This window comes from Dipodomys ordii, unplaced genomic scaffold, assembly GCF_000151885.1.
Source record: "Dipodomys ordii isolate 6190 unplaced genomic scaffold, Dord_2.0 Scaffold31, whole genome shotgun sequence".
NCBI classification, from domain to species: Eukaryota; Metazoa; Chordata; class Mammalia; order Rodentia; family Heteromyidae; genus Dipodomys; species Dipodomys ordii.
In genome coordinates, this window is record NW_012267247.1 from 1603656 (window position 1) to 1615069 (window position 11414).

Here is an 11414-nt window from a genome sequence, read left to right on the forward strand (position 1 = left end):
GGCTCAACAGTTGACAACTAGGAAGGGAGAAAGTTTGGACTGAGACCAAAGTTAATATGAATGCAAAGCCCTGAGCAGTGGATAGCACAAACCAATCCCCAAGCCCAACACCAAAGACCATCTCTCTTCCAGGACTGAGTCTCCTCTTGATCATAACTGAGTCAGAGTCCCTGAGAAGACCTGTCTTTCCTCTGAACTCTAGATTTCATCCCTTCCCATCTCCAAGCCTTATTCCATCAATCACCCCTTCTCCCTAGTACCACATTAAAAGAAAAGAAAAGAAATATCACTATACCCTTCACCCATCTCCAGTCCACAATCCTCTTGGTCTACCTTCCCTCCGAGAAAAGTCTCCCCTAAATTCAAACTAGTATCCTGGCTTCTCTTATAAAGATCTCTGTGTCCAGTCTTGACCCCTGTTCCAAACTCTCCTATGCACACATGCCCCAGAACAAATTTAAGTGCAAAACCTAGCCATGTGTGTAAACTCCCACCACCACAGCTCCAAAACATGGGCCACAAGGCCATGGGCCCACCCCTGCTGCCCTGTCCTTCATTCACACATTCACTTCTGGCAATGACACATTGTCCACTCAGGAATAACTGTCTAGAACTTTAGACCTCTCCTCACCTCCACATAGTTAGCTCTCACAATGTCTCAAGGGTCATGGCATGTCTGAGTTCTCCAGAGAGAGTCTCTTGACAGACCACAACCCCTACACTCCCACAGCACCTCAATCTTCTCCCCTCCCTCCATCACATTGAAGTGTAATAAGCATCAATCTTCCCACTACTAAGAAAATGACTTATGTGCCAATACTGGGACTTGAACTCAAGGTCGAGAAGCTGTCCCCTTAGCTTTTTTGCTCAGGGCCAAAGCTCTACCACTTGAGCCACAGCTCCACTTCTGGCTTTTTGCTAGCTAATTGGAGATGAGAGTTTCACAGACATTCTCTCTGGGCTAGAATCCTCAGATTGCAGCCTCCTGCATAGCTAGGATTGCAGGCGTGAGCCACCGGCACCTGGCTCCCTAACAAACTTAAAACAGTGGTCTGTTCTTATTTATCTTCATATACTTAAAGCCAGGGAGAGTTGCTGGTATGCAGGGGCTACTGATAAGAATGCTTCTGAAACTCAAGTGCACTGAAGTCATGACCACTGGCACATAAGCCCATCTCATCAAAGCATGGAAAAGGAGATGGAGGGAGACAATTACCCTTGCCAAGCTCTCCAAGTCTGTCAGACACTGGGCCAGGCCTTTTTTGGATGCTTCCTACTCTTAATGTTAGCTAATCCTCTTAACAATTCAAAGGCGATGGGATTCATATCTTCAGTGTATAGATGAGAAACCAAGTTCACTGCTACACAGTGAGTGTTTTCAATTTCGTGGTATCTTGTATAGTAAAATGATTTAAGGATAAATCCATCCTGAACATTTCACAGCAGGGCCAGTTTAAGAAGCTAGATCAAAGAAATAACTCAGAGACCTGCTAGTGTGTGTGTGTGTGTGTGTGTGTGTGTGTGTGTGTGTGTGTGTTCCTCCCTCTCCCCTATCAGGCTCACAAACCAGAATACCCCTCACCTCTCTCTCTCTGCCCACCACCTTGCTTTTTCCATGCCCCTCTGGGTAATGGCTCCCAGAAGCAGGGGAAGGGGGCTCACTGATCAGGAATCCTCCCTGCCAATGCTGAGTCGATGGTGACAATGACAGAGGCAGCTGTGACTCAAAACCCCGCTTTAGCTAAAGATGACCCCCCACAATATCTCCAAGGGATATTAGGTATAGAAAACGGAGGTTCCAGACCTACCCAGAGCCTTCTAGAATGCCCTAACTTCTGTGAGATCGTCTTCTAGAACCTACACCACCTATGAATCTTTGCGTTGTCTACTGAAGTCCCTCCATTTCTGGGTCCAGAGCCACGTTAAGGCGACCTAATCTCCTCCTTTCTTGGCTTCTGTGCATGCAGGCCTCTACACACACACACACACACACACACACACACACACACACACAGTACTTGACTCTACTCTCCCAAGAGATGGTTGTTTCCTAGTCATGATGAAAGGTGCCCACTGCCTCCAGGCAGCCCTGAAACATGGGCTTTGAGGTCAGGTTGGCCTTGGCAGGTATGTAGACTCCACTCACTACCAGCTGAGTGGCCCAAAGAGTGGCTTAACCAATCTTTTTCCTCAGTTCTTAAATGGGAAAGACAGTGTATTAGAAGAGCTCAATAAAGATCTATAAGTGCATGGTACTCAGTGGTGAGGGCTCAATAAAAAAATTTTAAAATAGCCCTTTCAGACCAGGAGCTGGTGGCTCATGCCTCTAATCCTAACTATTCAGGAGGCTAAGATCTAAGGATTGCAGTTTGAAGCTACCCAAACAGGAAAGCCTGTGAGATTCTTATTTCCAACTTGCCAACAAAAAGAAGTGGAGCTGTGGCTCAAGTGCTAGCTCTGAGCAAGAAAAAGCTCGGGGACAGTATCCAAGCCCTGGGTTCAAGTCCCAAGACTTGTCCCAAGACAAAGAAGAAAACATAAATGACACTTCCTATTAAGAGCAGAGACATAACTATGTTTAGTTGTACCATGTTCACACTGTCTGGTCAGCCCAGCCCAGCCATAATAAAGAACTGAGCTTAGCCCTGCATGAGCATCCATGGGTTTTTTTTTCTTTTACTTTCTCTTTAAAAAAATTATGATATATATGGTCTCTCTCTCTTTCTCTCTCTCTCTTTCTCTCTCTCTCTCTCTCTCTCTCTCTCTCTCTCACACACACACACACACACACACACACACCACTCCTATTTAAAGCTCAAAAGAAATGCAGTGGTTTGTCTTAAAATGGGATGCGAACACTTAGCAGAGGGTCCGCCCTCTAAAGTTTTAAGTGTAGGATACATTAGTATTGACTGTGGGTCCAGTGTAGAGCAGATCTGTAGAACTCCTTCACCTTGCTCGAATGCATCTTCATGCCTCTTCCTACGTCCCCCCTCTCCACCTCCCACTCCCAGCCTCTCATACTCATTGCTCTACTCAGACTCTGAATGTGTCTAGGAAACTTCAATCTTTGCAGTCACTTGTCCTCCTCCAACTGGCTTATTTCCCTGAGCATACTATCCTCCAGGCATTCTGCTCCAGTGTACCCAGTAAGCCTGCCTTATTCATACATTTATTTATTATGTGCCATGTTGACCAAGCTCAGTCAAGAAAAATAATAAAATCATCCAAAGAAATGTCAAAAACAAACGTGCTGAGTTCCTGCACAGACAGGATGAAGCTCAGTGGAATCACAGAAGCTCAGTTAGACCTGGGTCATCAATTGGTTGTGTTTTTAAATTGTGTGTGTTTCCCTACCCTTAATTTGGGGAAAATTTGCCTCCCCAAAAAGCAAAATGTAAGATGGGTGCCAGTGGCTCATACCTGTAATCCTACCTACTCAGGAGGCTGAGATCTGAGGATTGTGGTTCAAAGCCAGCCCGGGCAGGAAAGTCCATGAGACTCTTATCTCCAAGGAACCACTAGAAAACCAGAATTGGTGCTGTGGCTCGAGTAGTAGAATGCTCGCCTTGAGCTGAAGAACACAGGGACAATGCCCAAGCCCAGAGTTCAAGCTCCACAACCAACAAAAAATAATAATAAAATAAAAAAACAAAATGTGCACACACACAAACATACACACACACACATAAGCCAAGGTAAAAGTTATAGTCATCCTCCTAAGTCAAAATGGGCTCCTAGTGTACTTAATTGAAGAGTGATAACGTCTGTTTGTTTGTCGTGGGTTTTTTTCCTCCATAGTGTCCTCCTGGAGACCACAGACCCACAGGGCTCCTGCGCCCCATCTTTATCTACTCTGCTACAGGTGGGCATCTAGGCTGTCTCTGTATCTTGGCCAAGGTGAGTCATGCTACAATGAATTTGGAAATGCTAATGTATATTCAGGAGTCTGATTTCAATTCTTTTGGATAAACACTCTCAAATAGGATGGCTAAATCATGGAGTAATTCAATTTTTTAACTTTTTTTTAAGGAATCTCCACATCATTTTTTGCTTTCATACCAGCAGGATTCTTAATTTTTCCATGTCCTTACCAGTATCTGTGGTCTTTGTTTTCCTGATAATGACTATTCAGATGTATGAAGTGATAGCTCATTGTGATTTTACTTTGCATTTCCCTGATGGCTAATAACACTGAGTATTTTTTTTTCAGATACGTGCTGGCTATTTATATATCCTCTTTGCAGAATGTCTACTTGTCATCATTAAAAGCTCTCCAGATAATTCCTGTTTGCATCTAGGCTCGAGCTTCTATTCATGGAATGAGTTCAGAACTTGGTTTGAAAACCTAAGTTTGGTGTCTGCCTCTGCCCTATTTGGTCTTGACATGTTAACCTCTATTCCTCATCCTTAAAATGGAGTCATTAACCCTCCCAGAGCAGTGTAAACTTGAACCTTACACTTCATCTCATAATTTCACCTTTCTCCTTTGTGACCTGGAAATAATCTTCCCTCTCAGGATGAAGGAGAAGCTTTCATTTTGTCAATGCATGAAGATCACACACACACACACACACACACACACACACACACACACACACACTTGCACTAGTACATCTTAGCTATTGTTTTTATTGCCTGGCCCTTGGTGGTGATTCTGTCTGCATGAGTTTTTTGAGGAGTTTTTACGACATCAGGCTGCTTTCACCATGTTATCACTTCTTTTTATTGAGTAATACTTCAGCTTATTTTACTTTATTGTGTGTTTTGTTATTTCCCAGTTGGCTCTCACTTTTAAATGGGGAAAAAGCAACAACAGCTCAAAGGGAACCGTTATGAGGGTAGACAGGGATCTAGTGGGAGCTCGGCAGGTCTTTAGTTCTCAACTAGGCTCTTCACAAGTCTTTCCTAGTCCCCCCAGGCAAGCTCAGATTCTTGACTACCTCCCACCAGATTCACCAGTGGTTCCCTCCAAGTGAATAGTCGACTTCACCTCAGGCCAGTGGCATCCACATCTCTGGAGATGAGGATCAGTCATCAGTACTTTTGCTCATGTTTTGTCCAAGTCACTCCAAAATGCTGCCTAAAACTAGGCTTCAGCCAAACTTCTTCTCATTCCCAAAGTATGTGACAGTATTTTCCATCCCTATCTTACATAGTATTATGTATGTCAAACCCACTCTTTCTGTCCTAACCCCCTGGCTAACTTCTAGACCTTTCTATACTTGACTTCCTACCTATCCCTACCTTAGGCAGGCCTAAGGGTCCCTTCTAGTCTTGCATAGGATCCAGTGCTAATTTATAAGTTTGGCATATATCACATTCTATCAATAACTTCTTTCTCCATTATTCCCATCAGATTAGCTGTTGTTGAATGTGGCTATTTATTCAGGGTCAGGAGGAAAACATAAAATAATGATAATAATGATATACATGTATATAAATAAATATATATTTATATATAATATATTACAATTATATATTATACATATATTATACATTACATATTTATATATAAATATTATATATGTATATAGAGAGAGTAAAAAAAATCAAGAAAATCACCTAGTTAATTCAGGAGAAGCTTTGCACAGGGAACTTGATCAAGAAAGTGATAAGACTAGCCCCAAGGGAAAAATGAGTCCTCCTCTGGTTATCTGTAGGAGAGAACCTACAGCTCCAAGATAAAGACCTTGGCCTACTCGTTCCAAACTCAGTGCTCTAAGAACAGAGTGGACATCTTATTCCCTGTTTCTGTCATCAGTGGTCACCATAGGTATGCCACTGTTATGGGGAGGACTCAAGTATGAAAAGTCAATTATCCCACTGCAAGGATCCAGCTTGACAGGATTACATCTTGTTTGTAAACCACCATTTTGCCCTTCATATGACCCTGACACACTACACAAATCCTACAGGCAAGAGTCATTAAGAGAGCCAGCCAAGTGTGTTGTGCCTGAAATATTTCTTAACAGACACTGAATGTATTAACTGTATTTGAGCAAGTGTAGGTAGATAGATCATAGCTAGGTAGGTAGATAGATGATAGGCCTCGATAATCGGAGGGGCCCCAATAGTCAGTGTGGCCCTGTGGTCCAGCCTGCTGGAGGGAACGGGGCATCAAGAGGGGGGGCCTCACCACTCCCCAAACCAGGCCCGGGGACAGAGCAGGACATTGAAAGGCTGAAGACCGCCCTATGGGACGTGTTGTGCCGCCGAAATGGGCGGGGCATGCCACCTAAAGGAGGCGGGGCGTGCTTCTGGAGGAGATGGGGGCTTCAAGCCCCACATAGCAACCTGTCTTTTGGGATGGGACAGGGAGGCAACCTGAGGGAAGAGCATGAATGGTGGTTTGAAACCATTAGTGGGGGAAGGGCACAGCCTATGGGGTTTATATAGGCTGCGTGCCCCAAGGCCCGGGGAAGGAGGTTAGGGGGGAAACAGTCTGGAGGGAGGAGAGGGGAGTTGGGAGGAGACCAGGAATCCGAGGGAAGTAGAGCAGAGGAGGGAGAAGGGGAAAGCCTGCGGGAGCAGAGCAGGACAGCTCTGTGAAATGCAGGGCAAGCCTCTAGGGGTCATTTGGGACCTTCCTCTAGAGAGGCCTGTGGAGAGGCGCCTCCCAGAGCAGAGCAAGGCAGATCTGTGCAGAGTGGAGAGGCCTGCAGAGGAGGAGGAAGGGAAGAAAGGGAAAAGCCTTCCCCTTTGGAGCTTTGGAGCTTTGGAGCTTTGGAGGTCTGAGGTTTGGAGGTTCGCATACCGACTAATTTGGTGGTTTGCAGACCACCTAATAAAGGTCAGGGGGTCAGGGCTGCCTATTGGAGGCTTGGAGGTTTGGTGGTTGAGGCTGCTCTTGGTTCTGGGTATCTAGCCTAGGACAAGGTAGTCTCAGGACCCCTTTCTGGCGTAAATAGTGTAAATACACTTTTTTGTCCACCTTTCACTGTGCCTGGATGGATTGTCTCACTCTCTGGAGGTCATAAGTATAGGTAGGTAGGTCAGCAGATAGACAGACAGATAGATGATGGGTAGGTAGACAGATGATAGGTAGGTAAGTCAGTAGGTAAAGAGACAGACAGACGTATAGATAGATGATAGGTAAATCAGTAGATTAGATTAGATAGATAGATAGATAGATAGATAGATAGATAGATAGATAGATAATAGATAGATAATAGATAGATAGATAGATGATAGATAGATCAGTAGAAAGAGAGACACAGAGAGAGATAACAGGACTTCCCACCTGGTACTGCTTCCCTCAAGAACCCTAACAGATAGGTCCAACTATTAAATGGTTGGTGGAGGGGCTGGGAAGGTGGCTCAGTGGTAGAGTGCTTGCTTTGCATGCATGAGGCCCTGGGTTCGATTCCTCAGCACCACATAAGCAAAAAGAAAAAAAGCCAGAAGTGGCGCTGTGGCTCAAGTGGTAGAGCACTAGCCTTGAGCTGAAGAGCTGAGGGACAGCGCCCAGGCCCAGAGTTCAGGCCCCACGACTGGACCAAAAAAAAAAAATCGTTGGTGGAAAGCCATTTAATCATTTTCAAGTTATAGCATCCATGTTAATTCTCTCCCAGAACCACAGCCATCACAGCCAATCCCTCTTGTGTTTTGTGGCACTTACAGGATAGAGAAAAAGGCTGAAAGCAGACAGAGCTGGGCTGCAGTCCTGATTTCACAACACTTACTACCTCTGTGGTCTTGGCAGGCTAGTTGTCCTTATGAGCCTCAGTACCCTGGCCTATAAAATGCAAAGAACTACCACTGCAGGGGGTCACTGAGGGATTGTGAGACTCCATGCAAAGCATCTCACATAGTACCTGGGACCAAGCAAGCACTCAATAAAAGGAAACATATAATTACTGTTATCTTGGGGGAAGGCAGTGAAGAAACCAAGCAACGTTATTTTTAAGAGCTACACTTGTCAGAAAAGAGTCTGGAAAAGCACATGAAGGGTTGTGCTAAAGACACAGCACAAGCTCACTTCCATTATACAGAGGCTTTTTTCTCATCTGGCTTTGTGACAGGTTGGCCCTGGCTGAAGTCATGAAAACAGAGGGTTTCTGAAGTCATAAGATCTCTGGATAAGCAGGGAATTATCCACTCACATCTGTCTTCTTGGACTTAGATCCTAGGGATTTTCTTTCAGAGAAACTGACCTAGCCAAAAGGAAGAGAAATGGGGGGAGGGGTAGAGGAAGAAGAAGAGGGAGGGAAGGGGGAGGGAGGGAGGAAGAGAAATTATCTATTTGGAGGAAAGGGCTTATGTATCCCTTTCCTACATCCTGTTTCCATCTTGACACTTTCCAAGGCCAAGAGAGGTCCCTCAAATCTGCTCCTAATTCTCTGGTATGCATTATCATATCTGATCTATCTATCTCTGTACCAAGGGACTCTTGCTAAATCACACTGCTGAACACACCATTTCCCTATTTTTAAATCTTTCAATGAGCCTCCACCACTCTTCACTGGGCAGCCCAAATAGTCTTGACCAGTCTCCTTTCCGGCTTCTTCATCCCTTATCTCCATCCCTAATCCCAGGGCCCTGGCAGTTCTCAACTCCTCCCAAAATTATCTGCCCAAAAAAGCCTTTACTCACTGGGTTACCAGATTAAATCTAGTGCTTTCCAAATCAGCCCAGTGATTTTACAGGAAAGGTCAATCCAACTTTTTTTTTTATAGGAAGAGTTAATCCAACATTCTTTTTTCTCAACCCTCCAACTTGTTTTCTTGTCCTTACAACTTGAGTTTATCCCTCTCACAGAATTACTGTGACTACACCGTAATTTATGTTAGATGTGACTGTGGTTCTGTCTGTAAGTTGTTCCAGGCCCAGGAGTATGTTATTTTTTTTCTGTGTTTCCTTAAAACATTGAGGCACTAAAAGAGAAGTTAAGGGAATACACTGACAGCCTACAAGTTGGGAAAGACTGTACTATAAAGGGATAGCATAATGGTGGCTATGAAAAAGTTCTGTGTCTTGATTAAGATGTTTGGAATACAAATCAATAAAAGGATGTGTGTGTATGCGTGTGTATGCGTGCGCACATGTGGCAATAAATTCCAAGCCCTGACTTTGCTATTACATTTAGCTATGTAAGATGTGACCACTGAGGGAAGAGTATATGGGATCTCTCTGTGTGTCTGTCTGTCTCTCTCATTTTTTGCAACTTCCTATAAATAATGGAAATGTACACACAGGCTAGTTTTCCTGTTCTGACAAATCTAAAAAATTATTGGCAGTGAGGGCCTGCCACCACTGGAAACGTTCACAAAGTCTAATATAAGATTCCTTCGAGTTGACTGGCTAGAAAGTGAATAATGGCATCAGAAACACAACCCAAGTGTGCTCTGACATCTGGTTGGTTTGGGAAAATGTTTCTGCTCTAAAGGCTTCCCCCAATGCCCAAGTGGTTAGAGGCCTGAGTAGAATAAATTAGGATCAATGCAGTTATAGAAGCTGACCAAGGGCAGCTATGGTATAAAATTAATAATAACAGCAATAATAATAATATAGCTCCACTATCTGATCAGACAGAAAGAGGCTGCCTAAATCCCTCACATTTGGGGGAAGTCAAGAAACCTAAAAATTTGTGTGTCCCTACCAATTTTGGGGCCCTGAAAATCTGGGGGCACTAAAGACTAAAACTGATGCCTTCAAGAACTGAAAATTTCTACAAACTCAGGGCCTCTAAAACCCTGAGACTCCTAGAAACCCAGATAAGCTAGTAACTGAATGATTTTAGGTGCCTAGAGTTCCTAGGAGCCTGTCACCCCCAAAAACTGATGTCTCTAACAATGTGTGGCCTCTGAGAAATAGGAAGCTTTTCACAAATTGAAAATCTGAATAACCTGGGGCTTTTAACAACCCAAGACCTATAATAAACTAAAGCTCTTAGCAACTCAGGTTGCCTAGCAACCCAGGGACTCTAATTATCAGAGACGCCTAGCAACTAGAGATTACACAACCTGGAGGCCTACTACATATCCAACCCTGGACCCAGATTACCTCTCTGTCTAGTGTCTGCACATAGTGTTGAGAGGCAATATGTTCCAAGAGATAGGGCCAGAATTTGAAATCACGCCCATGGTTACTGGTCAGACTTTACCATTTTCTGGCTGAGTCTCCTGTGGCTTAACCTCCCTAATCAGCAGTTTACATATAAAACTACAATCATAATTATGGTATCTAGCTGTGAGCACCCAGTAAGTATTGCGGGAAAGCATTTTACCAGACATATGCATGCATGTCGCCATTATGTACTGCACACAACCCATCAATTCTACTTCCAAAATACCTTTCCCATCTAGTCTAGCTCCCTGGCCACCACCAAAGTCTTCCGTCCCTTCATTGTTCACACTGCTGTCAGTTATCTCCCCATCACACAGGTCCTAAAGTCTTCCACTGGCTCCCCACTATCCCAGAAGTCAATTTCTAACTCTTTAGAATGGTATAGAAACTCTTTGTGGTCAGGTTCCATCTTTCCTGCTTCATCTTCAATCACTTCTCCAAAGCCTGCTTCCTTCCTGTACCCTTGAAGCAAATCTGTGAGTACCACTATTTCAGGTACAAAGATCAGGAAATAGAGGCTGAAGGAACACACACACACACACACACACACCACATAGGTGTGAATTCAAACTACACCTGATTCTAGACTAAAAGCCATCACTGCCATTTGCAAGGTTTCAGATGCATAATTCTTGCAGGCACTGGTGCTGGCCTCTAATCCTAACTACTCAGGAAACTAAGATCAGAGGATCTCGGTTTAAAATCAATTGGGCTTAAAAGTCTCTGAAATTCTTATCTCCACTTAACTAGCAAAAAAGACAGAAGTGGGGCTGTGGCTCAAGTGGTGGAACATCCAACTTGAGTCAACAAAACAAGTGAGAGCCTAAGGCCCTGAGTTTCCAGCCCTCCACTCCCTCTCCCCCTTCTCTCAAAAAAACAATTCTCTGGCTGCTCTAACTTTGGTCTTTTTCTTTTCTCCCTCTCTTTCTTTTGGGAGCCACAGGACATTTTGCTTTGGTGGAGCTTGAGGTTTTACCACCCAGGGGTGCTCTCCTAGCACACCCCAAAACCACCTTTTTTTTTTTTTTGTCTGTCATGGGGCCTGAACTCTGGGCCTGGGCGCTGTCCCTCAGCTCTTCAGCTCAAGGCTAGCGCTCAACCACTTGAGCCACAGCGCCACGTCCAGCCTTACCTGTTTATGTGGTGCTGAGGAATCAAACCCAAGGACTCATGCATTCAAGGCAAGCACTCTACTGCTGAGCCACCTTCCCAGCCCCCAAAACACTTATTTCTATATGAGTCCCTAAGACTGTTCAGATTGTTTCTAGTGATGTTTAACCTGAAGCCATCTCATTATGCCTTAGAACTCAAGATGTACTTTATGATACATGGCTTAACACCTGTCT